Source organism: Copadichromis virginalis, linkage group LG5 (genome assembly GCF_057382275.1).
Source record: "Copadichromis virginalis isolate Kocher_CV1m ecotype Utaka linkage group LG5, C_Virginalis_male_GT1.1, whole genome shotgun sequence".
In the NCBI taxonomy this organism is placed as follows: domain Eukaryota; kingdom Metazoa; phylum Chordata; class Actinopteri; order Cichliformes; family Cichlidae; genus Copadichromis; species Copadichromis virginalis.
Genome location: NC_140622.1, coordinates 17637268 through 17664546, shown reverse-complemented (window position 1 = coordinate 17664546; position 27279 = coordinate 17637268). Strand labels below are relative to the sequence as shown.

The window sequence follows — 27279 nt, the reverse complement described above, 5'->3', positions numbered from 1 at the left end:
ACTGGCAGTGACGAAGAACCAGCATCCTCACAGACGGACAACCTCAGTGGATTCATGCCAGCAGGGTTAAGACCAGCCCAATCGGACCATCTCAGGCGTCGGATCAAGCAGACGACATCTCCGGCGAGCCAGCGCCCGGAACTAGAGCAAATAAACACACACGGGTAGATGACATCTCAGGCGAGCCAGCGCCAGGATCCAGTGCACACACGCAATCACTGATTAACACACAACGTCTGAAAGAGCCACAACAAGGTACTCAAACATCCAGCAGGAACAGAAAGCCAAAAGTACCACATGATGTCTAACCTGATAAAGCTAGACTCACTCCATCCTGATCATGGAGAAAATGAAATGCCCATTGTCATCATACGACGCTTATTCTGTGTCTCTCGAACCTGGGACCAGGCCAGGAGACAACTGAAGAACTGTCTTTCTTATATATTTAGGTTATTTATCATATCTATCGCATTAACCTTAGGATTTCTCTTTGCTATTTTGTATTGTAAACTGCAACCATGTTCACATTTCTGCAGGTCATATTTTGCTGACTATACCTCATGCTCCATTTTGCAAGACACCTACTTAATGCACTCCTCACGTTCCCTAAAATCAGTAAATAGCAACATAGACGCCACTAATAAACCATCTTATGCGCCCTCTAGAACAGGAGCTAACGCCTGGTATGAAAATGCCAGAACAGCCGCTCGTGATTTAGGAAACAGTAACTGTTATGTCTGTTCAAAGGCTGATCCAGAACAGGTAATAGTAGGATACCCCATATCCGGTTTCCCCCTCACTGAGGGACTAGAGAAAATCGGCGGATATAATGCTCTCTTTAAAGACATTTTACAGTTGACTCTGAGCCCTCTCGACTGCCTACTTAGACACGCACACACACCAACTAACCCTGAGACTCCATTAGGCGAATTATTGAAGTTATCTAATGACACCGCAGGGACCTGCGCCCCAATGAAACGCCCTAAGAATAGGTTAAAGCCCTCACTGCCCTTAGGACAGATCCCTCTCCATTTTAATACTAGTATGATATGTCTGCGCAGACTAAAGTTAACTGGCCCAGACACACACATAGATTATACAAAGGATAACTATACATTCTTCTCTGACTCCCCAGGTGCACGCTGTAATGAGACATGGCTAGCTGTCTCTGTGGCTGAAGTTGTATCATATCTGGAGGAACACACACACAGTTCAAGTTCGAGCAGAGAATCGATCATTGTTCCCCCAGAGGGTGTCTTAAATGATACTGACTGGGGGGAGTTAGTTAAATCACACATGGTCACGCGCCTGACCAGACCAATCCCACATGCTTATTGGATGTGCAATAATACTCTTAGATTAGCTTTACCTGTTAATTGGACCGGTACCTGTGGTTTAGTAACCGTTGATGTATGCTGTACTTTCATTCCCAATAACACCGCCCCTAACGGTTCATTCACACAAGCTATGAATAAACTTGAAGCATTGCAGATAGAACTAATTGCCAATACAGGTCACGGTCAGTGGCTACATAAGTGGCTACTGGACACGTTTGGAAGATGGAAGGAACTAATTGTAGCCTTTGTAACCGTTGCAGCATGTTTTTGATGATTATTGTCTGTTGTGTGGTACCCTGTGTACGTTCAATGATAACCCGTATAGCTACTAGTACAGCTACTTCAATGTATTTGCAATTGGCACAAATTGACCCAGATTATGTGTCAGATGTCATTGATGATGTTCCTGATGTGTATATTGAACATTAGGTTGTGAACTATTACATTTTATGATTTGCTTTTTATATTATGTTATTACATTTGTGATTTTTCCTTTCTATTTGAGTTATTATTTTTAAAAATAATAAAAGAGGGGAACTGTTAGGTATTTTAGTACCATAGTAGCATTTACAGGATATTGTTTTATACAGGAAAACTGTTACTCAATAAGGCCCAACTACTAGTTGTTTTTCTCTTTCTCTGTGACCCAAGAATTAATGTGTAGGACTCACAAGCTGGTACCCCAAGGTCGAAAACACCACAGAGATGAGACCACTTCCTTACTCCCATCCTCCCTTTTTTCTTTATCTCCTGGAAAAGGCTCGTTAAAGGCCAGGTGGTTTGTTTCAGAATTCACTAATGAAAGAACTCTGTATTCTATGTCTAGGAGTGTATTTTGCTGGGATGATCATAAATTGTAGCTGAGCTGATAAACTACACACAGGATACTTCTTTGCTCACAAGGCAGGAAGACGTTTCCTTATTTGGTCTGTACCGGTTTGAACTGGGAAAGCTGACACACGAACCTTTTTTTCCTCTATATAAGCTGTTATGTACTAAATAAACCTTTGAGTCGATTGGGAAGGCAACCTAAAGCAGTCTCTGTTTTCTTGTTCTCCCAAGCTGCTCCCGAGCTCGTACTAACACGCTGAATGGCATACCTGAGTGTTACTTTAAATAATTAGGAATCTTAGAAGGAAAGGACAGAACTCTGCTTATCGCTCACGCCACGGAGGAAACCCGGGAAGGCAATTTCCTTCAATGGCAATGATCCACGTAGTTGTAGGCCGTATAATGAAGTCCTACCAACAAACCTACCAAGCCCTAGATGGTGACCAAAATAGCTTTGCCGAAACCCAGGATCGAACTAGGGTCCTTTAGATCTTCAGTCTAACGCTCTCCCAGCTGAGCTATTTCGGCACATTTTGCAATGGAAAGTGCTCAAAAATTGCATTCTAATGACCAGTCAGGTCTACAGCTGGCCAAACTGCACTACAGCTGCCATTCTGAGACACTGGATCAATGTGAAGTGAACTTTTAAGCTTTGGATTTAACAGTGAACTGTGATGAACTTTGCTCTCTTAAATGTTGTCCCACCCAAAGTAAGACAGAAAAAAAGTGAAAGTGTAACGTGTCGAGAAACCCAGGGCGGATTTGGTGAGATTGGCATGTCTTAGACACCGGGTTTCGCAAAGGAGCTGAGCTGAGAACCAACTGGCGGTGAGTTGGACCGAGGGGCAGGAAAAGATTCTTTACAGAGCTTGTACGGTGGGATTATCTGAAAGAGGCCTGTGTGCCTGATATCCACAAATCCCATATCGTCATCCCACCTGCAGTCTATGGACTTTGCTAAAGATGACAATGAGGTCACAGAACTATCAAGAACAACTGAGCTTGTTAGGTAAAGCCATGGAAGGGCAAGGATCCAAAGGAGACACCTGGACAGGGACTTGAACCCTGGACCCTCAGATTAAAAGTCTGATGCTCTTCCATCTGAGCTACCCAGGTAACAAGAGTCACACGTTTGTCCTCTGGGACACATATTGTCTTTCTTTTCTGTAAAAACGTGATCTCTTATCCTCTCATTTTACTGTAGGTACTGGTGAGGATTTGCAGTTAGATATTATTAAATGGTCATTTCAGACAAGAGCCAAGGGAAGGATTTGATTCTAGGGGAAACATCGCTAGGCTGTATTATGACGTGTGATCACCCAACCTACAAAGCCCTAGGTAAGTCAATGGTATAATGGGTGAGGCCTGGGAGCTTCTGAAGGAGGACCTTCTTCAAATTCCACCTCCACTTGATGGACGTTTGCAAGCTGCACCATCTGTGTTTGTTTTCTCATTTGATGGCAATGATCCACGTAGTTGTAGGCCGTATAATGAAGTCCTACCAACAAACCTACCAAGCCCTAGATGGTGACCAAAATAGCTTTGCCGAAACCCAGGATCGAACTAGGGTCCTTTAGATCTTCAGTCTAACGCTCTCCCAGCTGAGCTATTTCGGCACATTTTGCAATGGAAAGTGCTCAAAAATTGCATTCTAATGACCAGTCAGGTCTACAGCTGGCCAAACTGCACTACAGCTGCCATTCTGAGACACTGGATCAATGTGAAGTGAACTTTTAAGCTTTGGATTTAACAGTGAACTGTGATGAACTTTGCTCTCTTAAATGTTGTCCCACCCAAAGTAAGACAGAAAAAAAGTGAAAGTGTAACGTGTCGAGAAACCCAGGGCGGATTTGGTGAGATTGGCATGTCTTAGACACCGGGTTTCGCAAAGGAGCTGAGCTGAGAACCAACTGGCGGTGAGTTGGACCGAGGGGCAGGAAACGATTCTTTACAGAGCTTGTACGGTGGGATTATCTGAAAGAGGCCTCTGTCCCTGATATCCACAAATCCCATATCGTCATCCCACCTGCAGTCTATGGACTTTGCTAAAGATGACAATGAGGTCACAGAACTATCAAGAACAACTGAGCTTGTTAGGTAAAGCCATGGAAGGGTAAGGATCCAAAGGAGACACCTGGACAGGGACTTGAACCCTGGACCCTCAGATTAAAAGTCTGATGCTCTTCCATCTGAGCTACCCAGGTAACAAGAGTCTTGTGTTTGTCCTCTGGGACACATATTGTCTTTCTTTTCTGTAAAAACGTGATCGCTTATCCTCTCATTTTACTGTAGGTACTGGTGAGGATTTGCAGTTAGATATTATTAAATGGTCATTTCAGACAAGAGCCAAGGGAAGGATTTGATTCTAGGGGAAACATCGCTAGGCTGTATTATGACGTGTGATCACCCAACCTACAAAGCCCTAGGTAAGTCAATGGTATAATGGGTGAGGCCTGGGAGCTTCTGAAGGAGGACCTTCTTCAAATTCCACCTCCACTTGATGGACGTTTGCAAGCTGCACCATCTGTGTTTGTTTTCTCATTTGATGGCAATGATCCACGTAGTTGTAGGCCGTATAATGAAGTCCTACCAACAAACCTACCAAGCCCTAGATGGTGACCAAAATAGCTTTGCCGAAACCCAGGATCGAACTAGGGTCCTTTAGATCTTCAGTCTAACGCTCTCCCAGCTGAGCTATTTCGGCACGTTTTGCAATGGAAAGTGCTCAAAAATTGCATTCTAATCACCAGTCAGGTCTACAGCTGGCCAAACTGCACTACAGCTGCCATTCTGAGACACTGGATCAATGTGAAGTTAACTTTTAAGCTTTGGATTTAACAGTGAACTGTGATGAACTTTGCTCTCTTAAAGAGCAAAGTTGCTCTCTTAAAGTAAGACAGAAAAAAAGTGAAAGTGTAACGTGTCGAGAAACCCAGGGCGGATTTGGTGAGATTGGCATGTCTTAGACACCGGGTTTCGCAAAGGAGCTGAGCTGAGAACCAACTGGCGGTGAGTTGGACCGAGGGGCAGGAAAAGATTCTTTACAGAGTTTGTACGGTGGGATTATCTGAAAGAGGCCTCTGTCCCTGATATCCACAAATCCCATATCGTCATCCCACCTGCAGTCTATGGACTTTGCTAAAGATGACAATGAGGTCACAGAACTATCAAGAACAACTGAGCTTGTTAGGTAAAGCCATGGAAGGGCAAGGATCCAAAGGAGACACCTGGACAGGGACTTGAACCCTGGACCCTCAGATTAAAAGTCTGATGCTCTTCCATCTGAGCTACCCAGGTAACAAGAGTCACGTGTTTGTCCTCTGGGACACATATTGTCTTTCTTTTCTGTAAAAACGTGATCTCTTATCCTCTCATTTTACTGTAGGTACTGGTGAGGATTTGCAGTTAGATATTATTAAATGGTCATTTCAGACAAGAGCCAAGGGAAGGATTTGATTCTAGGGGAAACATCGCTAGGCTGTATTATGACGTGTGATCACCCAACCTACAAAGCCCTAGGTAAGTCAATGGTATAATGGGTGAGGCCTGGGAGCTTCTGAAGGAGGACCTTCTTCAAATTCCACCTCCACTTGATGGACGTTTGCAGGCTGCACCATCTGTGTTTGTTTTCTCATTTGATGGCAATGATCCACGTAGTTGTAGGCCGTATAATGAAGTCCTACCAACAAACCTACCAAGCCCTAGATGGTGACCAAAATAGCTTTGCCGAAACCCAGGATCGAACTAGGGTCCTTTAGATCTTCAGTCTAACGCTCTCCCAGCTGAGCTATTTCGGCACATTTTGCAATGGAAAGTGCTCAAAAATTGCATTCTAATGACCAGTCAGGTCTACAGCTGGCCAAACTGCACTACAGCTGCCATTCTGAGACACTGGATCAATGTGAAGTGAACTTTTAAGCTTTGGATTTAACAGTGAACTGTGATGAACTTTGCTCTCTTAAAGAGCAAAGTTGCTCTCTTAAAGTAAGACAGAAAAAAAGTGAAAGTGTAACGTGTCGAGAAACCCAGGGCGGATTTGGTGAGATTGGCATGTCTTAGACACCGGGTTTCGCAAAGGAGCTGAGCTGAGAACCAACTGGCGGTGAGTTGGACCGAGGGGCAGGAAAAGATTCTTTACAGAGTTTGTACGGTGGGATTATCTGAAAGAGGCCTCTGTCCCTGATATCCACAAATCCCATATCGTCATCCCACCTGCAGTCTATGGACTTTGCTAAAGATGACAATGAGGTCACAGAACTATCAAGAACAACTGAGCTTGTTAGGTAAAGCCATGGAAGGGCAAGGATCCAAAGGAGACACCTGGACAGGGACTTGAACCCTGGACCCTCAGATTAAAAGTCTGATGCTCTTCCATCTGAGCTACCCAGGCAACAAGAGTCACGCGTTTGTCCTCTGGGACACATATTGTCTTTCTTTTCTGTAAAAACGTGATCTCTTATCCTCTCATTTTACTGTAGGTACTGGTGAGGATTTGCAGTTAGATATTATTAAATGGTCATTTCAGACAAGAGCCAAGGGAAGGATTTGATTCTAGGGGAAACATCGCTAGGCTGTATTATGACGTGTGATCACCCAACCTACAAAGCCCTAGGTAAGTCAATGGTATAATGGGTGAGGCCTGGGAGCTTCTGAAGGAGGACCTTCTTCAAATTCCACCTCCACTTGATGGACGTTTGCAAGCTGCACCATCTGTGTTTGTTTTCTCATTTGATGGCAATGATCCACGTAGTTGTAGGCCGTATAATGAAGTCCTACCAACAAACCTACCAAGCCCTAGATGGTGACCAAAATAGCTTTGCCGAAACCCAGGATCAAACTAGGGTCCTTTAGATCTTCAGTCTAACGCTCTCCCAGCTGAGCTATTTCGGCACATTTTGCAATGGAAAGTGCTCAAAAATTGCATTCTAATGACCAGTCAGGTCTACAGCTGGCCAAACTGCACTACAGCTGCCATTCTGAGACACTGGATCAATGTGAAGTGAACTTTTAAGCTTTGGATTTAACAGTGAACTGTGATGAACTTTGCTCTCTTAAATGTTGTCCCACCCAAAGTAAGACAGAAAAAAAGTGAAAGTGTAACGTGTCGAGAAACCCAGGGCGGATTTGGTGAGATTGGCATGTCTTAGACACCGGGTTTCGCAAAGGAGCTGAGCTGAGAACCAACTGGCGGTGAGTTGGACCGAGGGGCAGGAAACGATTCTTTACAGAGCTTGTACGGTGGGATTATCTGAAAGAGGCCTCTGTCCCTGATATCCACAAATCCCATATCGTCATCCCACCTGCAGTCTATGGACTTTGCTAAAGATGACAATGAGGTCACAGAACTATCAAGAACAACTGAGCTTGTTAGGTAAAGCCATGGAAGGGTAAGGATCCAAAGGAGACACCTGGACAGGGACTTGAACCCTGGACCCTCAGATTAAAAGTCTGATGCTCTTCCATCTGAGCTACCCAGGTAACAAGAGTCACATGTTTGTCCTCTGGGACACATATTGTCTTTCTTTTCTGTAAAAACGTGATCTCTTATCCTCTCATTTTACTGTAGGTACTGGTGAGGATTTGCAGTTAGATATTATTAAATGGTCATTTCAGACAAGAGCCAAGGGAAGGATTTGATTCTAGGGGAAACATCGCTAGGCTGTATTATGACGTGTGATCACCCAACCTACAAAGCCCTAGGTAAGTCAATGGTATAATGGGTGAGGCCTGGGAGCTTCTGAAGGAGGACCTTCTTCAAATTCCACCTCCACTTGATGGACGTTTGCAGGCTGCACCATCTGTGTTTGTTTTCTCATTTGATGGCAATGATCCACGTAGTTGTAGGCCGTATAATGAAGTCCTACCAACAAAACTACCAAGCCCTAGATGGTGACCAAAATAGCTTTGCCGAAACCCAGGATCGGACTAGGGTCCTTTAGATCTTCAGTCTAACGCTCTCCCAGCTGAGCTATTTCGGCACATTTTGCAATGGAAAGTGCTCAAAAATTGCATTCTAATCACCAGTCAGGTCTACAGCTGGCCAAACTGCACTACAGCTGCCATTCTGAGACACTGGATCAATGTGAAGTGAACTTTTAAGCTTTGGATTTAACAGTGAACTGTGATGAACTTTGCTCTCTTAAAGAGCAAAGTTGCTCTCTTAAAGTAAGACAGAAAAAAAGTGAAAGTGTAACGTGTCGAGAAACCCAGGGCGGATTTGGTGAGATTGGCATGTCTTAGACACCGGGTTTCGCAAAGGAGCTGAGCTGAGAACCAACTGGCGGTGAGTTGGACCGAGGGGCAGGAAAAGATTCTTTACAGAGCTTGTACGGTGGGATTATCTGAAAGAGGCCTCTGTCCCTGATATCCACAAATCCCATATCGTCATCCCACCTGCAGTCTATGGACTTTGCTAAAGATGACAATGAGGTCACAGAACTATCAAGAACAACTGAGCTTGTTAGGTAAAGCCATGGAAGGGTAAGGATCCAAAGGAGACACCTGGACAGGGACTTGAACCCTGGACCCTCAGATTAAAAGTCTGATGCTCTTCCATCTGAGCTACCCAGGTAACAAGAGTCACATGTTTGTCCTCTGGGACACATATTGTCTTTCTTTTCTGTAAAAACGTGATCTCTTATCCTCTCATTTTACTGTAGGTACTGGTGAGGATTTGCAGTTAGATATTATTAAATGGTCATTTCAGACAAGAGCCAAGGGAAGGATTTGATTCTAGGGGAAACATCGCTAGGCTGTATTATGACGTGTGATCACCCAACCTACAAAGCCCTAGGTAAGTCAATGGTATAATGGGTGAGGCCTGGGAGCTTCTGAAGGAGGACCTTCTTCAAATTCCACCTCCACTTGATGGACGTTTGCAAGCTGCACCATCTGTGTTTGTTTTCTCATTTGATGGCAATGATCCACGTAGTTGTAGGCCGTATAATGAAGTCCTACCAACAAACCTACCAAGCCCTAGATGGTGACCAAAATAGCTTTGCCGAAACCCAGGATCGAACTAGGGTCCTTTAGATTTTCAGTCTAACGCTCTCCCAGCTGAGCTATTTCGGCACGTTTTGCAATGGAAAGTGCTCAAAAATTGCATTCTAATGACCAGTCAGGTCTACAGCTGGCCAAACTGCACTACAGCTGCCATTCTGAGACACTGGATCAATGTGAAGTGAACTTTTAAGCTTTGGATTTAACAGTGAACTGTGATGAACTTTGCTCTCTTAAAGAGCAAAGTTGCTCTCTTAAAGTAAGACAGAAAAAAAGTGAAAGTGTAACGTGTCGAGAAACCCAGGGCGGATTTGGTGAGATTGGCATGTCTTAGACACCGGGTTTCGCAAAGGAGCTGAGCTGAGAACCAACTGGCGGTGAGTTGGACCGAGGGGCAGGAAAAGATTCTTTACAGAGCTTGTACGGTGGGATTATCTGAAAGAGGCCTCTGTCCCTGATATCCACAAATCCCATATCGTCATCCCACCTGCAGTCTATGGACTTTGCTAAAGATGACAATGAGGTCACAGAACTATCAAGAACAACTGAGCTTGTTAGGTAAAGCCATGGAAGGGCAAGGATCCAAAGGAGACACCTTGATAGGGACTTGAACCCTGGACCCTCAGATTAAAAGTCTGATGCTCTTCCATCTGAGCTACCCAGGTAACAAGAGTCACGCGTTTGTCCTCTGGGACACATATTGTCTTTCTTTTCTGTAAAAACGTGATCTCTTATCCTCTCATTTTACTGTAGGTACTGGTGAGGATTTGCAGTTAGATATTATTAAATGGTCATTTCAGACAAGAGCCAAGGGAAGGATTTGATTCTAGGGGAAACATCGCTAGGCTGTATTATGACGTGTGATCACCCAACCTACAAAGCCCTAGGTAAGTCAATGGTATAATGGGTGAGGCCTGGGAGCTTCTGAAGGAGGACCTTCTTCAAATTCAACCTCCACTTGATGGACGTTTGCAAGCTGCACCATCTGTGTTTGTTTTCTCATTTGATGGCAATGATCCACGTAGTTGTAGGCCGTATAATGAAGTCCTACCAACAAACCTACCAAGCCCTAGATGGTGACCAAAATAGCTTTGCCGAAACCCAGGATCGAACTAGGGTCCTTTAGATCTTCAGTCTAACGCTCTCCCAGCTGAGCTATTTCAGCACATTTTGCAATGGAAAGTGCTCAAAAATTGCATTCTAATGACCAGTCAGGTCTACAGCTGGCCAAACTGCACTACAGCTGCCATTCTGAGACACTGGATCAATGTGAAGTGAACTTTTAAGCTTTGGATTTAACAGTGAACTGTGATGAACTTTGCTCTCTTAAATGTTGTCCCACCCAAAGTAAGACAGAAAAAAAGTGAAAGTGTAACGTGTCGAGAAACCCAGGGCGGATTTGGTGAGATTGGCATGTCTTAGACACCGGGTTTCGCAAAGGAGCTGAGCTGAGAACCAACTGGCGGTGAGTTGGACCGAGGGGCAGGAAAAGATTCTTTACAGAGCTTGTACGGTGGGATTATCTGAAAGAGGCCTGTGTGCCTGATATCCACAAATCCCATATCGTCATCCCACCTGCAGTCTATGGACTTTGCTAAAGATGACAATGAGGTCACAGAACTATCAAGAACAACTGAGCTTGTTAGGTAAAGCCATGGAAGGGCAAGGATCCAAAGGAGACACCTGGACAGGGACTTGAACCCTGGACCCTCAGATTAAAAGTCTGATGCTCTTCCATCTGAGCTACCCAGGTAACAAGAGTCACGTGTTTGTCCTCTGGGACACATATTGTCTTTCTTTTCTGTAAAAACGTGATCTCTTATCCTCTCATTTTACTGTAGGTACTGGTGAGGATTTGCAGTTAGATATTATTAAATGGTCATTTCAGACAAGAGCCAAGGGAAGGATTTGATTCTAGGGGAAACATCGCTAGGCTGTATTATGACGTGTGATCACCCAACCTACCAAGCCCTAGGTAAGTCAATGGTATAATGGGTGAGGCCTGGGAGCTTCTGAAGGAGGACCTTCTTCAAATTCCACCTCCACTTGATGGACGTTTGCAAGCTGCACCATCTGTGTTTGTTTTCTCATTTGATGGCAATGATCCACGTAGTTGTAGGCCGTATAATGAAGTCCTACCAACAAACCTACCAAGCCCTAGATGGTGACCAAAATAGCTTTGCCGAAATCCAGGATCGAACTAGGGTCCTTTAGATCTTCAGTCTAACGCTCTCCCAGCTGAGCTATTTCGGCACGTTTTGCAATGGAAAGTGCTCAAAAATTGCATTCTAATGACCAGTCAGGTCTACAGCTGGCCAAACTGCACTACAGCTGCCATTCTGAGACACTGGATCAATGTGAAGTGAACTTTTAAGCTTTGGATTTAACAGTGAACTGTGATGAACTTTGCTCTCTTAAATGTTGTCCCACCCAAAGTAAGACAGAAAAAAAGTGAAAGTGTAACGTGTCGAGAAACCCAGGGCGGATTTGGTGAGATTGGCATGTCTTAGACACCGGGTTTCGCAAAGGAGCTGAGCTGAGAACCAACTGGCGGTGAGTTGGACCGAGGGGCAGGAAAAGATTCTTTACAGAGCTTGTACGGTGGGATTATCTGAAAGAGGCCTGTGTGCCTGATATCCACAAATCCCATATCGTCATCCCACCTGCAGTCTATGGACTTTGCTAAAGATGACAATGAGGTCACAGAACTATCAAGAACAACTGAGCTTGTTAGGTAAAGCCATGGAAGGGCAAGGATCCAAAGGAGACACCTGGACAGGGACTTGAACCCTGGACTCTCAGATTAAAAGTCTGATGCTCTTCCATCTGAGCTACCCAGGAAAGAAGAGTCACATGTTTGTCCTCTGGGACACATATTGTCTTTCTTTTCTGTAAAAACGTGATCTCTTATCCTCTCATTTTACTGTAGGTACTGGTGAGGATTTGCAGTTAGATATTATTAAATGGTCATTTCAGACAAGAGCCAAGGGAAGGATTTGATTCTAGGGGAAACATCGCTAGGCTGTATTATGACGTGTGATCACCCAACCTACAAAGCCCTAGGTAAGTCAATGGTATAATGGGTGAGGCCTGGGAGCTTCTGAAGGAGGACCTTCTTCAAATTCCACCTCCACTTGATGGACGTTTGCAAGCTGCACCATCTGTGTTTGTTTTCTCATTTGATGGCAATGATCCACGTAGTTGTAGGCCGTATAATGAAGTCCTACCAACAAACCTACCAAGCCCTAGATGGTGACCAAAATAGCTTTGCCGAAACCCAGGATCGAACTAGGGTCCTTTAGATCTTCAGTCTAACGCTCTCCCAGCTGAGCTATTTCGGCACGTTTTGCAATGGAAAGTGCTCAAAAATTGCATTCTAATGACCAGTCAGGTCTACAGCTGGCCAAACTGCACTACAGCTGCCATTCTGAGACACTGGATCAATGTGAAGTGAACTTTTAAGCTTTGGATTTAACAGTGAACTGTGATGAACTTTGCTCTCTTAAATGTTGTCCCACCCAAAGTAAGACAGAAAAAAAGTGAAAGTGTAACGTGTCGAGAAACCCAGGGCGGATTTGGTGAGATTGGCATGTCTTAGACACCGGGTTTCGCAAAGGAGCTGAGCTGAGAACCAACTGGCGGTGAGTTGGACCGAGGGGCAGGAAAAGATTCTTTACAGAGCTTGTACGGTGGGATTATCTGAAAGAGGCCTGTGTGCCTGATATCCACAAATCCCATATCGTCATCCCACCTGCAGTCTATGGACTTTGCTAAAGATGACAATGAGGTCACAGAACTATCAAGAACAACTGAGCTTGTTAGGTAAAGCCATGGAAGGGCAAGGATCCAAAGGAGACACCTGGACAGGGACTTGAACCCTGGACCCTCAGATTAAAAGTCTGATGCTCTTCCATCTGAGCTACCCAGGTAACAAGAGTCACGTGTTTGTCCTCTGGGACACATATTGTCTTTCTTTTCTGTAAAAACGTGATCTCTTATCCTCTCATTTTACTGTAGGTACTGGTGAGGATTTGCAGTTAGATATTATTAAATGGTCATTTCAGACAAGAGCCAAGGGAAGGATTTGATTCTAGGGGAAACATCGCTAGGCTGTATTATGACGTGTGATCACCCAACCTACCAAGCCCTAGGTAAGTCAATGGTATAATGGGTGAGGCCTGGGAGCTTCTGAAGGAGGACCTTCTTCAAATTCCACCTCCACTTGATGGACGTTTGCAAGCTGCACCATCTGTGTTTGTTTTCTCATTTGATGGCAATGATCCACGTAGTTGTAGGCCGTATAATGAAGTCCTACCAACAAACCTACCAAGCCCTAGATGGTGACCAAAATAGCTTTGCCGAAACCCAGGATCGAACTAGGGTCCTTTAGATCTTCAGTCTAACGCTCTCCCAGCTGAGCTATTTCGGCACGTTTTGCAATGGAAAGTGCTCAAAAATTGCATTCTAATGACCAGTCAGGTCTACAGCTGGCCAAACTGCACTACAGCTGCCATTCTGAGACACTGGATCAATGTGAAGTGAACTTTTAAGCTTTGGATTTAACAGTGAACTGTGATGAACTTTGCTCTCTTAAAGAGCAAAGTTGCTCTCTTAAAGTAAGACAGAAAAAAAGTGAAAGTGTAACGTGTCGAGAAACCCAGGGCGGATTTGGTGAGATTGGCATGTCTTAGACACCGGGTTTCGCAAAGGAGCTGAGCTGAGAACCAACTGGCGGTGAGTTGGACCGAGGGGCAGGAAAAGATTCTTTACAGAGCTTGTACGGTGGGATTATCTGAAAGAGGCCTCTGTCCCTGATATCCACAAATCCCATATCGTCATCCCACCTGCAGTCTATGGACTTTGCTAAAGATGACAATGAGGTCACAGAACTATCAAGAACAACTGAGCTTGTTAGGTAAAGCCATGGAAGGGCAAGGATCCAAAGGAGACACCTGGACAGGGACTTGAACCCTGGACCCTCAGATTAAAAGTCTGATGCTCTTCCATCTGAGCTACCCAGGTAACAAGAGTCACGTGTTTGTCCTCTGGGACACATATTGTCTTTCTTTTCTGTAAAAACGTGATCTCTTATCCTCTCATTTTACTGTAGGTACTGGTGAGGATTTGCAGTTAGATATTATTAAATGGTCATTTCAGACAAGAGCCAAGGGAAGGATTTGATTCTAGGGGAAACATCGCTAGGCTGTATTATGACGTGTGATCACCCAACCTACCAAGCCCTAGGTAAGTCAATGGTATAATGGGTGAGGCCTGGGAGCTTCTGAAGGAGGACCTTCTTCAAATTCCACCTCCACTTGATGGATGTTTGCAAGCTGCACCATCTGTGTTTGTTTTCTCATTTGATGGCAATGATCCACGTAGTTGTAGGCCGTATAATGAAGTCCTACCAACAAAACTACCAAGCCCTAGATGGTGACCAAAATAGCTTTGCCGAAACCCAGGATCGGACTAGGGTCCTTTAGATCTTCAGTCTAACGCTCTCCCAGCTGAGCTATTTCGGCACGTTTTGCAATGGAAAGTGCTCAAAAATTGCATTCTAATGACCAGTCAGGTCTACAGCTGGCCAAACTGCACTACAGCTGCCATTCTGAGACACTGGATCAATGTGAAGTGAACTTTTAAGCTTTGGATTTAACAGTGAACTGTGATGAACTTTGCTCTCTTAAATGTTGTCCCACCCAAAGTAAGACAGAAAAAAAGTGAAAGTGTAACGTGTCGAGAAACCCAGGGCGGATTTGGTGAGATTGGCATGTCTTAGACACCGGGTTTCGCAAAGGAGCTGAGCTGAGAACCAACTGGCGGTGAGTTGGACCGAGGGGCAGGAAAAGATTCTTTACAGAGCTTGTACGGTGGGATTATCTGAAAGAGGCCTCTGTCCCTGATATCCACAAATCCCATATCGTCATCCCACCTGCAGTCTATGGACTTTGCTAAAGATGACAATGAGGTCACAGAACTATCAAGAACAACTGAGCTTGTTAGGTAAAGCCATGGAAGGGCAAGGATCCAAAGGAGACACCTGGACAGGGACTTGAACCCTGGACCCTCAGATTAAAAGTCGGATGCTCTTCCATCTGAGCTACCCAGGTAACAAGAGTCACATGTTTGTCCTCTGGGACACATATTGTCTTTCTTTTCTGTAAAAACGTGATCTCTTATCCTCTCATTTTACTGTAGGTACTGGTGAGGATTTGCAGTTAGATATTATTAAATGGTCATTTCAGACAAGAGCCAAGGGAAGGATTTGATTCTAGGGGAAACATCGCTAGGCTGTATTATGACGTGTGATCACCCAACCTACCAAGCCCTAGGTAAGTCAATGGTATAATGGGTGAGGCCTGGGAGCTTCTGAAGGAGGACCTTCTTCAAATTCCACCTCCACTTGATGGATGTTTGCAAGCTGCACCATCTGTGTTTGTTTTCTCATTTGATGGCAATGATCCACGTAGTTGTAGGCCGTATAATGAAGTCCTACCAGCAAACCTACCAAGCCCTAGATGGTGACCAAAATAGCTTTGCCGAAACCCAGGATCGAACTAGGGTCCTTTAGATCTTCAGTCTAACGCTCTCCCAGCTGAGCTATTTCGGCACGTTTTGCAATGGAAAGTGCTCAAAAATTGCATTCTAATGACCAGTCAGGTCTACAGCTGGCCAAACTGCACTACAGCTGCCATTCTGAGACACTGGATCAATGTGAAGTGAACTTTTAAGCTTTGGATTTAACAGTGAACTGTGATGAACTTTGCTCTCTTAAATGTTGTCCCACCCAAAGTAAGACAGAAAAAAAGTGAAAGTGTAACGTGTCGAGAAACCCAGGGCGGATTTGGTGAGATTGGCATGTCTTAGACACCGGGTTTCGCAAAGGAGCTGAGCTGAGAACCAACTGGCGGTGAGTTGGACCGAGGGGCAGGAAAAGATTCTTTACAGAGCTTGTACGGTGGGATTATCTGAAAGAGGCCTCTGTCCCTGATATCCACAAATCCCATATCGTCATCCCACCTGCAGTCTATGGACTTTGCTAAAGATGACAATGAGGTCACAGAACTATCAAGAACAACTGAGCTTGTTAGGTAAAGCCATGGAAGGGCAAGGATCCAAAGGAGACACCTGGACAGGGACTTGAACCCTGGACCCTCAGATTAAAAGTCTGATGCTCTTCCATCTGAGCTACCCAGGTAACAAGAGTCACGTGTTTGTCCTCTGGGACACATATTGTCTTTCTTTTCTGTAAAAACGTGATCTCTTATCCTCTCATTTTACTGTAGGTACTGGTGAGGATTTGCAGTTAGATATTATTAAATGGTCATTTCAGACAAGAGCCAAGGGAAGGATTTGATTCTAGGGGAAACATCGCTAGGCTGTATTATGACGTGTGATCACCCAACCTACAAAGCCCTAGGTAAGTCAATGGTATAATGGGTGAGGCCTGGGAGCTTCTGAAGGAGGACCTTCTTCAAATTCCACCTCCACTTGATGGACGTTTGCAAGCTGCACCATCTGTGTTTGTTTTCTCATTTGATGGCAATGATCCACGTAGTTGTAGGCCGTATAATGAAGTCCTACCAACAAACCTACCAAGCCCTAGATGGTGACCAAAATAGCTTTGCCGAAACCCAGGATCGAACTAGGGTCCTTTAGATCTTCAGTCTAACGCTCTCCCAGCTGAGCTATTTCGGCACGTTTTGCAATGGAAAGTGCTCAAAAATTGCATTCTAATGACCAGTCAGGTCTACAGCTGGCCAAACTGCACTACAGCTGCCATTCTGAGACACTGGATCAATGTGAAGTGAACTTTTAAGCTTTGGATTTAACAGTGAACTGTGATGAACTTTGCTCTCTTAAATGTTGTCCCACCCAAAGTAAGACAGAAAAAAAGTGAAAGTGTAACGTGTCGAGAAACCCAGGGCGGATTTGGTGAGATTGGCATGTCTTAGACACCGGGTTTCGCAAAGGAGCTGAGCTGAGAACCAACTGGCGGTGAGTTGGACCGAGGGGCAGGAAAAGATTCTTTACAGAGCTTGTACGGTGGGATTATCTGAAAGAGGCCTCTGTCCCTGATATCCACAAATCCCATATCGTCATCCCACCTGCAGTCTATGGACTTTGCTAAAGATGACAATGAGGTCACAGAACTATCAAGAACAACTGAGCTTGTTAGGTAAAGCCATGGAAGGGCAAGGATCCAAAGGAGACACCTGGACAGGGACTTGAACCCTGGACCCTCAGATTAAAAGTCTGATGCTCTTCCATCTGAGCTACCCAGGTAACAAGAGTCACGTGTTTGTCCTCTGGGACACATATTGTCTTTCTTTTCTGTAAAAACGTGATCTCTTATCCTCTCATTTTACTGTAGGTACTGGTGAGGATTTGCAGTTAGATATTATTAAATGGTCATTTCAGACAAGAGCCAAGGGAAGGATTTGATTCTAGGGGAAACATCGCTAGGCTGTATTATGACGTGTGATCACCCAACCTACAAAGCCCTAGGTAAGTCAATGGTATAATGGGTGAGGCCTGGGAGCTTCTGAAGGAGGACCTTCTTCAAATTCCACCTCCACTTGATGGACGTTTGCAAGCTGCACCATCTGTGTTTGTTTTCTCATTTGATGGCAATGATCCACGTAGTTGTAGGCCGTATAATGAAGTCCTACCAACAAACCTACCAAGCCCTAGATGGTGACCAAAATAGCTTTGCCGAAACCCAGGATCGAACTAGGGTCCTTTAGATCTTCAGTCTAACGCTCTCCCAGCTGAGCTATTTCGGCACGTTTTGCAATGGAAAGTGCTCAAAAATTGCATTCTAATGACCAGTCAGGTCTACAGCTGGCCAAACTGCACTACAGCTGCCATTCTGAGACACTGGATCAATGTGAAGTGAACTTTTAAGCTTTGGATTTAACAGTGAACTGTGATGAACTTTGCTCTCTTAAATGTTGTCCCACCCAAAGTAAGACAGAAAAAAAGTGAAAGTGTAACGTGTCGAGAAACCCAGGGCGGATTTGGTGAGATTGGCATGTCTTAGACACCGGGTTTCGCAAAGGAGCTGAGCTGAGAACCAACTGGCGGTGAGTTGGACCGAGGGGCAGGAAAAGATTCTTTACAGAGCTTGTACGGTGGGATTATCTGAAAGAGGCCTCTGTCCCTGATATCCACAAATCCCATATCGTCATCCCACCTGCAGTCTATGGACTTTGCTAAAGATGACAATGAGGTCACAGAACTATCAAGAACAACTGAGCTTGTTAGGTAAAGCCATGGAAGGGCAAGGATCCAAAGGAGACACCTGGACAGGGACTTGAACCCTGGACCCTCAGATTAAAAGTCTGATGCTCTTCCATCTGAGCTACCCAGGTAACAAGAGTCACATGTTTGTCCTCTGGGACACATATTGTCTTTCTTTTCTGTAAAAACGTGATCTCTTATCCTCTCATTTTACTGTAGGTACTGGTGAGGATTTGCAGTTAGATATTATTAAATGGTCATTTCAGACAAGAGCCAAGGGAAGGATTTGATTCTAGGGGAAACATCGCTAGACTGTATTATGACGTGTGATCACCCAACCTACAAAGCCCTAGGTAAGTCAATGGTATAATGGGTGAGGCCTGGGAGCTTCTGAAGGAGGACCTTCTTCAAATTCCACCTCCACTTGATGGACGTTTGCAAGCTGCACCATCTGTGTTTGTTTTCTCATTTGATGGCAATGATCCACGTAGTTGTAGGCCGTATAATGAAGTCCTACCAACAAACCTACCAAGCCCTAGATGGTGACCAAAATAGCTTTGCCGAAACCCAGGATCGAACTAGGGTCCTTTAGATCTTCAGTCTAACGCTCTCCCAGCTGAGCTATTTCGGCACATTTTGCAATGGAAAGTGCTCAAAAATTGCATTCTAATCACCAGTCAGGTCTACAGCTGGCCAAACTGCACTACAGCTGCCATTCTGAGACACTGGATCAATGTGAAGTGAACTTTTAAGCTTTGGATTTAACAGTGAACTGTGATGAACTTTGCTCTCTTAAATGTTGTCCCACCCAAAGTAAGACAGAAAAAAAGTGAAAGTGTAACGTGTCGAGAAACCCAGGGCGGATTTGGTGAGATTGGCATGTCTTAGACACCGGGTTTCGCAAAGGAGCTGAGCTGAGAACCAACTGGCGGTGAGTTGGACCGAGGGGCAGGAAAAGATTCTTTACAGAGCTTGTACGGTGGGATTATCTGAAAGAGGCCTCTGTCCCTGATATCCACAAATCCCATATCGTCATCCCACCTGCAGTCTATGGACTTTGCTAAAGATGACAATGAGGTCACAGAACTATCAAGAACAACTGAGCTTGTTAGGTAAAGCCATGGAAGGGCAAGGATCCAAAGGAGACACCTGGACAGGGACTTGAACCCTGGACCCTCAGATTAAAAGTCTGATGCTCTTCCATCTGAGCTACCCAGGTAACAAGAGTCACGTGTTTGTCCTCTGGGACACATATTGTCTTTCTTTTCTGTAAAAACGTGATCTCTTATCCTCTCATTTTACTGTAGGTACTGGTGAGGATTTGCAGTTAGATATTATTAAATGGTCATTTCAGACAAGAGCCAAGGGAAGGATTTGATTCTAGGGGAAACATCGCTAGGCTGTATTATGACGTGTGATCACCCAACCTACCAAGCCCTAGGTAAGTCAATGGTATAATGGGTGAGGCCTGGGAGCTTCTGAAGGAGGACCTTCTTCAAATTCCACCTCCACTTGATGGATGTTTGCAAGCTGCACCATCTGTGTTTGTTTTCTCATTTGATGGCAATGATCCACGTAGTTGTAGGCCGTATAATGAAGTCCTACCAACAAAACTACCAAGCCCTAGATGGTGACCAAAATAGCTTTGCCGAAACCCAGGATCGGACTAGGGTCCTTTAGATCTTCAGTCTAACGCTCTCCCAGCTGAGCTATTTCGGCACGTTTTGCAATGGAAAGTGCTCAAAAATTGCATTCTAATCACCAGTCAGGTCTACAGCTGGCCAAACTGCACTACAGCTGCCATTCTGAGACACTGGATCAATGTGAAGTGAACTTTTAAGCTTTGGATTTAACAGTGAACTGTGATGAACTTTGCTCTCTTAAATGTTGTCCCACCCAAAGTAAGACAGAAAAAAAGTGAAAGTGTAACGTGTCGAGAAACCCAGGGCGGATTTGGTGAGATTGGCATGTCTTAGACACCGGGTTTCGCAAAGGAGCTGAGCTGAGAACCAACTGGCGGTGAGTTGGACCGAGGGGCAGGAAAAGATTCTTTACAGAGCTTGTACGGTGGGATTATCTGAAAGAGGCCTCTGTCCCTGATATCCACAAATCCCATATCGTCATCCCACCTGCAGTCTATGGACTTTGCTAAAGATGACAATGAGGTCACAGAACTATCAAGAACAACTGAGCTTGTTAGGTAAAGCCATGGAAGGGCAAGGATCCAAAGGAGACACCTGGACAGGGACTTGAACCCTGGACCCTCAGATTAAAAGTCGGATGCTCTTCCATCTGAGCTACCCAGGTAACAAGAGTCACATGTTTGTCCTCTGGGACACATATTGTCTTTCTTTTCTGTAAAAACGTGATCTCTTATCCTCTCATTTTACTGTAGGTACTGGTGAGGATTTGCAGTTAGATATTATTAAATGGTCATTTCAGACAAGAGCCAAGGGAAGGATTTGATTCTAGGGGAAACATCGCTAGGCTGTATTATGACGTGTGATCACCCAACCTACCAAGCCCTAGGTAAGTCAATGGTATAATGGGTGAGGCCTGGGAGCTTCTGAAGGAGGACCTTCTTCAAATTCCACCTCCACTTGATGGATGTTTGCAAGCTGCACCATCTGTGTTTGTTTTCTCATTTGATGGCAATGATCCACGTAGTTGTAGGCCGTATAATGAAGTCCTACCAGCAAACCTACCAAGCCCTAGATGGTGACCAAAATAGCTTTGCCGAAACCCAGGATCGAACTAGGGTCCTTTAGATCTTCAGTCTAACGCTCTCCCAGCTGAGCTATTTCGGCACGTTTTGCAATGGAAAGTGCTCAAAAATTGCATTCTAATGACCAGTCAGGTCTACAGCTGGCCAAACTGCACTACAGCTGCCATTCTGAGACACTGGATCAATGTGAAGTGAACTTTTAAGCTTTGGATTTAACAGTGAACTGTGATGAACTTTGCTCTCTTAAATGTTGTCCCACCCAAAGTAAGACAGAAAAAAAGTGAAAGTGTAACGTGTCGAGAAACCCAGGGCGGATTTGGTGAGATTGGCATGTCTTAGACACCGGGTTTCGCAAAGGAGCTGAGCTGAGAACCAACTGGCGGTGAGTTGGACCGAGGGGCAGGAAAAGATTCTTTACAGAGCTTGTACGGTGGGATTATCTGAAAGAGGCCTCTGTCCCTGATATCCACAAATCCCATATCGTCATCCCACCTGCAGTCTATGGACTTTGCTAAAGATGACAATGAGGTCACAGAACTATCAAGAACAACTGAGCTTGTTAGGTAAAGCCATGGAAGGGCAAGGATCCAAAGGAGACACCTGGACAGGGACTTGAACCCTGGACCCTCAGATTAAAAGTCTGATGCTCTTCCATCTGAGCTACCCAGGTAACAAGAGTCACGTGTTTGTCCTCTGGGACACATATTGTCTTTCTTTTCTGTAAAAACGTGATCTCTTATCCTCTCATTTTACTGTAGGTACTGGTGAGGATTTGCAGTTAGATATTATTAAATGGTCATTTCAGACAAGAGCCAAGGGAAGGATTTGATTCTAGGGGAAACATCGCTAGGCTGTATTATGACGTGTGATCACCCAACCTACAAAGCCCTAGGTAAGTCAATGGTATAATGGGTGAGGCCTGGGAGCTTCTGAAGGAGGACCTTCTTCAAATTCCACCTCCACTTGATGGACGTTTGCAAGCTGCACCATCTGTGTTTGTTTTCTCATTTGATGGCAATGATCCACGTAGTTGTAGGCCGTATAATGAAGTCCTACCAACAAACCTACCAAGCCCTAGATGGTGACCAAAATAGCTTTGCCGAAACCCAGGATCGAACTAGGGTCCTTTAGATCTTCAGTCTAACGCTCTCCCAGCTGAGCTATTTCGGCACGTTTTGCAATGAAAGTGCTCAAAAATTGCATTCTAATGACCAGTCAGGTCTACAGCTGGCCAAACTGCACTACAGCTGCCATTCTGAGACACTGGATCAATGTGAAGTGAACTTTTAAGCTTTGGATTTAACAGTGAACTGTGATGAACTTTGCTCTCTTAAATGTTGTCCCACCCAAAGTAAGACAGAAAAAAAGTGAAAGTGTAACGTGTCGAGAAACCCAGGGCGGATTTGGTGAGATTGGCATGTCTTAGACACCGGGTTTCGCAAAGGAGCTGAGCTGAGAACCAACTGGCGGTGAGTTGGACCGAGGGGCAGGAAAAGATTCTTTACAGAGCTTGTACGGTGGGATTATCTGAAAGAGGCCTCTGTCCCTGATATCCACAAATCCCATATCGTCATCCCACCTGCAGTCTATGGACTTTGCTAAAGATGACAATGAGGTCACAGAACTATCAAGAACAACTGAGCTTGTTAGGTAAAGCCATGGAAGGGCAAGGATCCAAAGGAGACACCTGGACAGGGACTTGAACCCTGGACCCTCAGATTAAAAGTCTGATACTCTTCCATCTGAGCTACCCAGGTAACAAGAGTCACATGTTTGTCCTCTGGGACACATATTGTCTTTCTTTTCTGTAAAAACGTGATCTCTTATCCTCTCATTTTACTGTAGGTACTGGTGAGGATTTGCAGTTAGATATTATTAAATGGTCATTTCAGACAAGAGCCAAGGGAAGGATTTGATTCTAGGGGAAACATCGCTAGGCTGTATTATGACGTGTGATCACCCAACCTACAAAGCCCTAGGTAAGTCAATGGTATAATGGGTGAGGCCTGGGAGCTTCTGAAGGAGGACCTTCTTCAAATTCCACCTCCACTTGATGGACGTTTGCAAGCTGCACCATCTGTGTTTGTTTTCTCATTTGATGGCAATGATCCACGTAGTTGTAGGCCGTATAATGAAGTCCTACCAACAAACCTACCAAGCCCTAGATGGTGACCAAAATAGCTTTGCCGAAACCCAGGATCGAACTAGGGTCCTTTAGATCTTCAGTCTAACGCTCTCCCAGCTGAGCTATTTCGGCACGTTTTGCAATGGAAAGTGCTCAAAAATTGCATTCTAATGACCAGTCAGGTCTACAGCTGGCCAAACTGCACTACAGCTGCCATTCTGAGACACTGGATCAATGTGAAGTGAACTTTTAAGCTTTGGATTTAACAGTGAACTGTGATGAACTTTGCTCTCTTAAATGTTGTCCCACCCAAAGTAAGACAGAAAAAAAGTGAAAGTGTAACGTGTCGAGAAACCCAGGGCGGATTTGGTGAGATTGGCATGTCTTAGACACCGGGTTTCGCAAAGGAGCTGAGCTGAGAACCAACTGGCGGTGAGTTGGACTGAGGGGCAGGAAAAGATTCTTTACAGAGCTTGTACGGTGGGATTATCTGAAAGAGGCCTCTGTCCCTGATATCCACAAATCCCATATCGTCATCCCACCTGCAGTCTATGGACTTTGCTAAAGATGACAATGAGGTCACAGAACTATCAAGAACAACTGAGCTTGTTAGGTAAAGCCATGGAAGGGCAAGGATCCAAAGGAGACACCTGGACAGGGACTTGAACCCTGGACCCTCAGATTAAAAGTCTGATGCTCTTCCATCTGAGCTACCCAGGTAACAAGAGTCACGTGTTTGTCCTCTGGGACACATATTGTCTTTCTTTTCTGTAAAAACGTGATCTCTTATCCTCTCATTTTACTGTAGGTACTGGTGAGGATTTGCAGTTAGATATTATTAAATGGTCATTTCAGACAAGAGCCAAGGGAAGGATTTGATTCTAGGGGAAACATCGCTAGGCTGTATTATGACGTGTGATCACCCAACCTACCAAGCCCTAGGTAAGTCAATGGTATAATGGGTGAGGCCTGGGAGCTTCTGAAGGAGGACCTTCTTCAAATTCCACCTCCACTTGATGGACGTTTGCAAGCTGCACCATCTGTGTTTGTTTTCTCATTTGATGGCAATGATCCACGTAGTTGTAGGCCGTATAATGAAGTCCTACCAACAAACCTACCAAGCCCTAGATGGTGACCAAAATAGCTTTGCCGAAACCCAGGATCGAACTAGGGTCCTTTAGATCTTCAGTCTAACGCTCTCCCAGCTGAGCTATTTCGGCACGTTTTGCAATGGAAAGTGCTCAAAAATTGCATTCTAATGACCAGTCAGGTCTACAGCTGGCCAAACTGCACTACAGCTGCCATTCTGAGACACTGGATCAATGTGAAGTGAACTTTTAAGCTTTGGATTTAACAGTGAACTGTGATGAACTTTGCTCTCTTAAAGAGCAAAGTTGCTCTCTTAAAGTAAGACAGAAAAAAAGTGAAAGTGTAACGTGTCGAGAAACCCAGGGCGGATTTGGTGAGATTGGCATGTCTTAGACACCGGGTTTCGCAAAGGAGCTGAGCTGAGAACCAACTGGCGGTGAGTTGGACCGAGGGGCAGGAAAAGATTCTTTACAGAGCTTGTACGGTGGGATTATCTGAAAGAGGCCTCTGTCCCTGATATCCACAAATCCCATATCGTCATCCCACCTGCAGTCTATGGACTTTGCTAAAGATGACAATGAGGTCACAGAACTATCAAGAACAACTGAGCTTGTTAGGTAAAGCCATGGAAGGGCAAGGATCCAAAGGAGACACCTGGACAGGGACTTGAACCCTGGACCCTCAGATTAAAAGTCTGATGCTCTTCCATCTGAGCTACCCAGGTAACAAGAGTCACGTGTTTGTCCTCTGGGACACATATTGTCTTTCTTTTCTGTAAAAACGTGATCTCTTATCCTCTCATTTTACTGTAGGTACTGGTGAGGATTTGCAGTTAGATATTATTAAATGGTCATTTCAGACAAGAGCCAAGGGAAGGATTTGATTCTAGGGGAAACATCGCTAGGCTGTATTATGACGTGTGATCACCCAACCTACCAAGCCCTAGGTAAGTCAATGGTATAATGGGTGAGGCCTGGGAGCTTCTGAAGGAGGACCTTCTTCAAATTCCACCTCCACTTGATGGACGTTTGCAAGCTGCACCATCTGTGTTTGTTTTCTCATTTGATGGCAATGATCCACGTAGTTGTAGGCCGTATAATGAAGTCCTACCAACAAACCTACCAAGCCCTAGATGGTGACCAAAATAGCTTTGCCGAAACCCAGGATCGAACTAGGGTCCTTTAGATCTTCAGTCTAACGCTCTCCCAGCTGAGCTATTTCGGCACGTTTTGCAATGGAAAGTGCTCAAAAATTGCATTCTAATCACCAGTCAGGTCTACAGCTGGCCAAACTGCACTACAGCTGCCATTCTGAGACACTGGATCAATGTGAAGTGAACTTTTAAGCTTTGGATTTAACAGTGAACTGTGATGAACTTTGCTCTCTTAAAGAGCAAAGTTGCTCTCTTAAAGTAAGACAGAAAAAAAGTGAAAGTGTAACGTGTCGAGAAACCCAGGGCGGATTTGGTGAGATTGGCATGTCTTAGACACCGGGTTTCGCAAAGGAGCTGAGCTGAGAACCAACTGGCGGTGAGTTGGACCGAGGGGCAGGAAAAGATTCTTTACAGAGCTTGTACGGTGGGATTATCTGAAAGAGGCCTCTGTCCCTGATATCCACAAATCCCATATCGTCATCCCACCTGCAGTCTATGGACTTTGCTAAAGATGACAATGAGGTCACAGAACTATCAAGAACAACTGAGCTTGTTAGGTAAAGCCATGGAAGGGCAAGGATCCAAAGGAGACACCTGGACAGGGACTTGAACCCTGGACCCTCAGATTAAAAGTCTGATGCTCTTCCATCTGAGCTACCCAGGTAACAAGAGTCACGTGTTTGTCCTCTGGGACACATATTGTCTTTCTTTTCTGTAAAAACGTGATCTCTTATCCTCTCATTTTACTGTAGGTACTGGTGAGGATTTGCAGTTAGATATTATTAAATGGTCATTTCAGACAAGAGCCAAGGGAAGGATTTGATTCTAGGGGAAACATCGCTAGGCTGTATTATGACGTGTGATCACCCAACCTACCAAGCCCTAGGTAAGTCAATGGTATAATGGGTGAGGCCTGGGAGCTTCTGAAGGAGGACCTTCTTCAAATTCCACCTCCACTTGATGGACGTTTGCAAGCTGCACCATCTGTGTTTGTTTTCTCATTTGATGGCAATGATCCACGTAGTTGTAGGCCGTATAATGAAGTCCTACCAACAAACCTACCAAGCCCTAGATGGTGACCAAAATAGCTTTGCCGAAACCCAGGATCGAACTAGGGTCCTTTAGATCTTCAGTCTAACGCTCTCCCAGCTGAGCTATTTCGGCACGTTTTGCAATGGAAAGTGCTCAAAAATTGCATTCTAATGACCAGTCAGGTCTACAGCTGGCCAAACTGCACTACAGCTGCCATTCTGAGACACTGGATCAATGTGAAGTGAACTTTTAAGCTTTGGATTTAACAGTGAACTGTGATGAACTTTGCTCTCTTAAAGAGCAAAGTTGCTCTCTTAAAGTAAGACAGAAAAAAAGTGAAAGTGTAACGTGTCGAGAAACCCAGGGCGGATTTGGTGAGATTGGCATGTCTTAGACACCGGGTTTCGCAAAGGAGCTGAGCTGAGAACCAACTGGCGGTGAGTTGGACCGAGGGGCAGGAATAATTCTTTACAGAGCTTGTACGGTGGGATTATCTGAAAGAGGCCTCTGTCCCTGATATCCACAAATCCCATATCGTCATCCCACCTGCAGTCTATGGACTTTGCTAAAGATGACAATGAGGTCACAGAACTATCAAGAACAACTGAGCTTGTTAGGTAAAGCCATGGAAGGGCAAGGATCCAAAGGAGACACCTGGACAGGGACTTGAACCCTGGACCCTCAGATTAAAAGTCTGATACTCTTCCATCTGAGCTACCCAGGTAACAAGAGTCACGTGTTTGTC

General features: G+C 44.9%; 46 non-coding genes across 46 annotated transcripts; all 46 read right to left on the bottom strand.

The window, feature by feature from the left end:
* Positions 1–2623: 2623 nt before the first annotated feature.
* trnaf-gaa (transfer RNA phenylalanine (anticodon GAA)) lies at positions 2624–2696 on the bottom strand. The gene has a single exon. It is a non-coding gene; the product is annotated as a tRNA-Phe (tRNA).
* A 515-nt stretch (positions 2697–3211) lies between these two features.
* trnak-uuu (transfer RNA lysine (anticodon UUU)) lies at positions 3212–3284 on the bottom strand. The gene has a single exon. It is a non-coding gene; the product is annotated as a tRNA-Lys (tRNA).
* Positions 3285–3711: 427 nt separating this feature from the next.
* On the bottom strand, positions 3712–3784 carry trnaf-gaa (transfer RNA phenylalanine (anticodon GAA)). The gene has a single exon. It is a non-coding gene; the product is annotated as a tRNA-Phe (tRNA).
* Positions 3785–4299: 515 nt separating this feature from the next.
* Positions 4300–4372, bottom strand: trnak-uuu (transfer RNA lysine (anticodon UUU)). Its single transcript has one exon. It is a non-coding gene; the product is annotated as a tRNA-Lys (tRNA).
* A 427-nt stretch (positions 4373–4799) lies between these two features.
* On the bottom strand, positions 4800–4872 carry trnaf-gaa (transfer RNA phenylalanine (anticodon GAA)). The gene has a single exon. It is a non-coding gene; the product is annotated as a tRNA-Phe (tRNA).
* Positions 4873–5392: 520 nt separating this feature from the next.
* On the bottom strand, positions 5393–5465 carry trnak-uuu (transfer RNA lysine (anticodon UUU)). The gene has a single exon. It is a non-coding gene; the product is annotated as a tRNA-Lys (tRNA).
* A 427-nt stretch (positions 5466–5892) lies between these two features.
* On the bottom strand, positions 5893–5965 carry trnaf-gaa (transfer RNA phenylalanine (anticodon GAA)). Its single transcript has one exon. It is a non-coding gene; the product is annotated as a tRNA-Phe (tRNA).
* Positions 5966–6485: 520 nt separating this feature from the next.
* Positions 6486–6558, bottom strand: trnak-uuu (transfer RNA lysine (anticodon UUU)). Its single transcript has one exon. It is a non-coding gene; the product is annotated as a tRNA-Lys (tRNA).
* Positions 6559–6985: 427 nt separating this feature from the next.
* On the bottom strand, positions 6986–7058 carry trnaf-gaa (transfer RNA phenylalanine (anticodon GAA)). Its single transcript has one exon. It is a non-coding gene; the product is annotated as a tRNA-Phe (tRNA).
* Positions 7059–7573: 515 nt separating this feature from the next.
* On the bottom strand, positions 7574–7646 carry trnak-uuu (transfer RNA lysine (anticodon UUU)). The gene has a single exon. It is a non-coding gene; the product is annotated as a tRNA-Lys (tRNA).
* Positions 7647–8073: 427 nt separating this feature from the next.
* Positions 8074–8146, bottom strand: trnaf-gaa (transfer RNA phenylalanine (anticodon GAA)). Its single transcript has one exon. It is a non-coding gene; the product is annotated as a tRNA-Phe (tRNA).
* Positions 8147–8666: 520 nt separating this feature from the next.
* trnak-uuu (transfer RNA lysine (anticodon UUU)) lies at positions 8667–8739 on the bottom strand. Its single transcript has one exon. It is a non-coding gene; the product is annotated as a tRNA-Lys (tRNA).
* Positions 8740–9166: 427 nt separating this feature from the next.
* trnaf-gaa (transfer RNA phenylalanine (anticodon GAA)) lies at positions 9167–9239 on the bottom strand. The gene has a single exon. It is a non-coding gene; the product is annotated as a tRNA-Phe (tRNA).
* Positions 9240–9759: 520 nt separating this feature from the next.
* Positions 9760–9832, bottom strand: trnak-uuu (transfer RNA lysine (anticodon UUU)). The gene has a single exon. It is a non-coding gene; the product is annotated as a tRNA-Lys (tRNA).
* Positions 9833–10259: 427 nt separating this feature from the next.
* trnaf-gaa (transfer RNA phenylalanine (anticodon GAA)) lies at positions 10260–10332 on the bottom strand. The gene has a single exon. It is a non-coding gene; the product is annotated as a tRNA-Phe (tRNA).
* Positions 10333–10847: 515 nt separating this feature from the next.
* On the bottom strand, positions 10848–10920 carry trnak-uuu (transfer RNA lysine (anticodon UUU)). The gene has a single exon. It is a non-coding gene; the product is annotated as a tRNA-Lys (tRNA).
* A 427-nt stretch (positions 10921–11347) lies between these two features.
* Positions 11348–11420, bottom strand: trnaf-gaa (transfer RNA phenylalanine (anticodon GAA)). The gene has a single exon. It is a non-coding gene; the product is annotated as a tRNA-Phe (tRNA).
* Positions 11421–11935: 515 nt separating this feature from the next.
* On the bottom strand, positions 11936–12008 carry trnak-uuu (transfer RNA lysine (anticodon UUU)). The gene has a single exon. It is a non-coding gene; the product is annotated as a tRNA-Lys (tRNA).
* Positions 12009–12435: 427 nt separating this feature from the next.
* trnaf-gaa (transfer RNA phenylalanine (anticodon GAA)) lies at positions 12436–12508 on the bottom strand. Its single transcript has one exon. It is a non-coding gene; the product is annotated as a tRNA-Phe (tRNA).
* A 515-nt stretch (positions 12509–13023) lies between these two features.
* Positions 13024–13096, bottom strand: trnak-uuu (transfer RNA lysine (anticodon UUU)). The gene has a single exon. It is a non-coding gene; the product is annotated as a tRNA-Lys (tRNA).
* A 427-nt stretch (positions 13097–13523) lies between these two features.
* trnaf-gaa (transfer RNA phenylalanine (anticodon GAA)) lies at positions 13524–13596 on the bottom strand. Its single transcript has one exon. It is a non-coding gene; the product is annotated as a tRNA-Phe (tRNA).
* Positions 13597–14116: 520 nt separating this feature from the next.
* On the bottom strand, positions 14117–14189 carry trnak-uuu (transfer RNA lysine (anticodon UUU)). The gene has a single exon. It is a non-coding gene; the product is annotated as a tRNA-Lys (tRNA).
* A 427-nt stretch (positions 14190–14616) lies between these two features.
* trnaf-gaa (transfer RNA phenylalanine (anticodon GAA)) lies at positions 14617–14689 on the bottom strand. The gene has a single exon. It is a non-coding gene; the product is annotated as a tRNA-Phe (tRNA).
* Positions 14690–15204: 515 nt separating this feature from the next.
* On the bottom strand, positions 15205–15277 carry trnak-uuu (transfer RNA lysine (anticodon UUU)). The gene has a single exon. It is a non-coding gene; the product is annotated as a tRNA-Lys (tRNA).
* A 427-nt stretch (positions 15278–15704) lies between these two features.
* Positions 15705–15777, bottom strand: trnaf-gaa (transfer RNA phenylalanine (anticodon GAA)). Its single transcript has one exon. It is a non-coding gene; the product is annotated as a tRNA-Phe (tRNA).
* Positions 15778–16292: 515 nt separating this feature from the next.
* Positions 16293–16365, bottom strand: trnak-uuu (transfer RNA lysine (anticodon UUU)). The gene has a single exon. It is a non-coding gene; the product is annotated as a tRNA-Lys (tRNA).
* Positions 16366–16792: 427 nt separating this feature from the next.
* trnaf-gaa (transfer RNA phenylalanine (anticodon GAA)) lies at positions 16793–16865 on the bottom strand. Its single transcript has one exon. It is a non-coding gene; the product is annotated as a tRNA-Phe (tRNA).
* A 515-nt stretch (positions 16866–17380) lies between these two features.
* trnak-uuu (transfer RNA lysine (anticodon UUU)) lies at positions 17381–17453 on the bottom strand. Its single transcript has one exon. It is a non-coding gene; the product is annotated as a tRNA-Lys (tRNA).
* Positions 17454–17880: 427 nt separating this feature from the next.
* Positions 17881–17953, bottom strand: trnaf-gaa (transfer RNA phenylalanine (anticodon GAA)). Its single transcript has one exon. It is a non-coding gene; the product is annotated as a tRNA-Phe (tRNA).
* A 515-nt stretch (positions 17954–18468) lies between these two features.
* Positions 18469–18541, bottom strand: trnak-uuu (transfer RNA lysine (anticodon UUU)). The gene has a single exon. It is a non-coding gene; the product is annotated as a tRNA-Lys (tRNA).
* Positions 18542–18968: 427 nt separating this feature from the next.
* trnaf-gaa (transfer RNA phenylalanine (anticodon GAA)) lies at positions 18969–19041 on the bottom strand. Its single transcript has one exon. It is a non-coding gene; the product is annotated as a tRNA-Phe (tRNA).
* A 515-nt stretch (positions 19042–19556) lies between these two features.
* On the bottom strand, positions 19557–19629 carry trnak-uuu (transfer RNA lysine (anticodon UUU)). The gene has a single exon. It is a non-coding gene; the product is annotated as a tRNA-Lys (tRNA).
* Positions 19630–20056: 427 nt separating this feature from the next.
* trnaf-gaa (transfer RNA phenylalanine (anticodon GAA)) lies at positions 20057–20129 on the bottom strand. The gene has a single exon. It is a non-coding gene; the product is annotated as a tRNA-Phe (tRNA).
* Positions 20130–20644: 515 nt separating this feature from the next.
* Positions 20645–20717, bottom strand: trnak-uuu (transfer RNA lysine (anticodon UUU)). The gene has a single exon. It is a non-coding gene; the product is annotated as a tRNA-Lys (tRNA).
* Positions 20718–21144: 427 nt separating this feature from the next.
* On the bottom strand, positions 21145–21217 carry trnaf-gaa (transfer RNA phenylalanine (anticodon GAA)). Its single transcript has one exon. It is a non-coding gene; the product is annotated as a tRNA-Phe (tRNA).
* A 515-nt stretch (positions 21218–21732) lies between these two features.
* Positions 21733–21805, bottom strand: trnak-uuu (transfer RNA lysine (anticodon UUU)). Its single transcript has one exon. It is a non-coding gene; the product is annotated as a tRNA-Lys (tRNA).
* A 427-nt stretch (positions 21806–22232) lies between these two features.
* Positions 22233–22305, bottom strand: trnaf-gaa (transfer RNA phenylalanine (anticodon GAA)). The gene has a single exon. It is a non-coding gene; the product is annotated as a tRNA-Phe (tRNA).
* A 514-nt stretch (positions 22306–22819) lies between these two features.
* trnak-uuu (transfer RNA lysine (anticodon UUU)) lies at positions 22820–22892 on the bottom strand. Its single transcript has one exon. It is a non-coding gene; the product is annotated as a tRNA-Lys (tRNA).
* Positions 22893–23319: 427 nt separating this feature from the next.
* On the bottom strand, positions 23320–23392 carry trnaf-gaa (transfer RNA phenylalanine (anticodon GAA)). The gene has a single exon. It is a non-coding gene; the product is annotated as a tRNA-Phe (tRNA).
* Positions 23393–23907: 515 nt separating this feature from the next.
* trnak-uuu (transfer RNA lysine (anticodon UUU)) lies at positions 23908–23980 on the bottom strand. The gene has a single exon. It is a non-coding gene; the product is annotated as a tRNA-Lys (tRNA).
* Positions 23981–24407: 427 nt separating this feature from the next.
* On the bottom strand, positions 24408–24480 carry trnaf-gaa (transfer RNA phenylalanine (anticodon GAA)). The gene has a single exon. It is a non-coding gene; the product is annotated as a tRNA-Phe (tRNA).
* A 520-nt stretch (positions 24481–25000) lies between these two features.
* trnak-uuu (transfer RNA lysine (anticodon UUU)) lies at positions 25001–25073 on the bottom strand. Its single transcript has one exon. It is a non-coding gene; the product is annotated as a tRNA-Lys (tRNA).
* Positions 25074–25500: 427 nt separating this feature from the next.
* trnaf-gaa (transfer RNA phenylalanine (anticodon GAA)) lies at positions 25501–25573 on the bottom strand. The gene has a single exon. It is a non-coding gene; the product is annotated as a tRNA-Phe (tRNA).
* A 520-nt stretch (positions 25574–26093) lies between these two features.
* Positions 26094–26166, bottom strand: trnak-uuu (transfer RNA lysine (anticodon UUU)). Its single transcript has one exon. It is a non-coding gene; the product is annotated as a tRNA-Lys (tRNA).
* Positions 26167–26593: 427 nt separating this feature from the next.
* trnaf-gaa (transfer RNA phenylalanine (anticodon GAA)) lies at positions 26594–26666 on the bottom strand. The gene has a single exon. It is a non-coding gene; the product is annotated as a tRNA-Phe (tRNA).
* Positions 26667–27185: 519 nt separating this feature from the next.
* On the bottom strand, positions 27186–27258 carry trnak-uuu (transfer RNA lysine (anticodon UUU)). The gene has a single exon. It is a non-coding gene; the product is annotated as a tRNA-Lys (tRNA).
* Between the last annotated feature and the right edge of the window lie 21 nt (positions 27259–27279).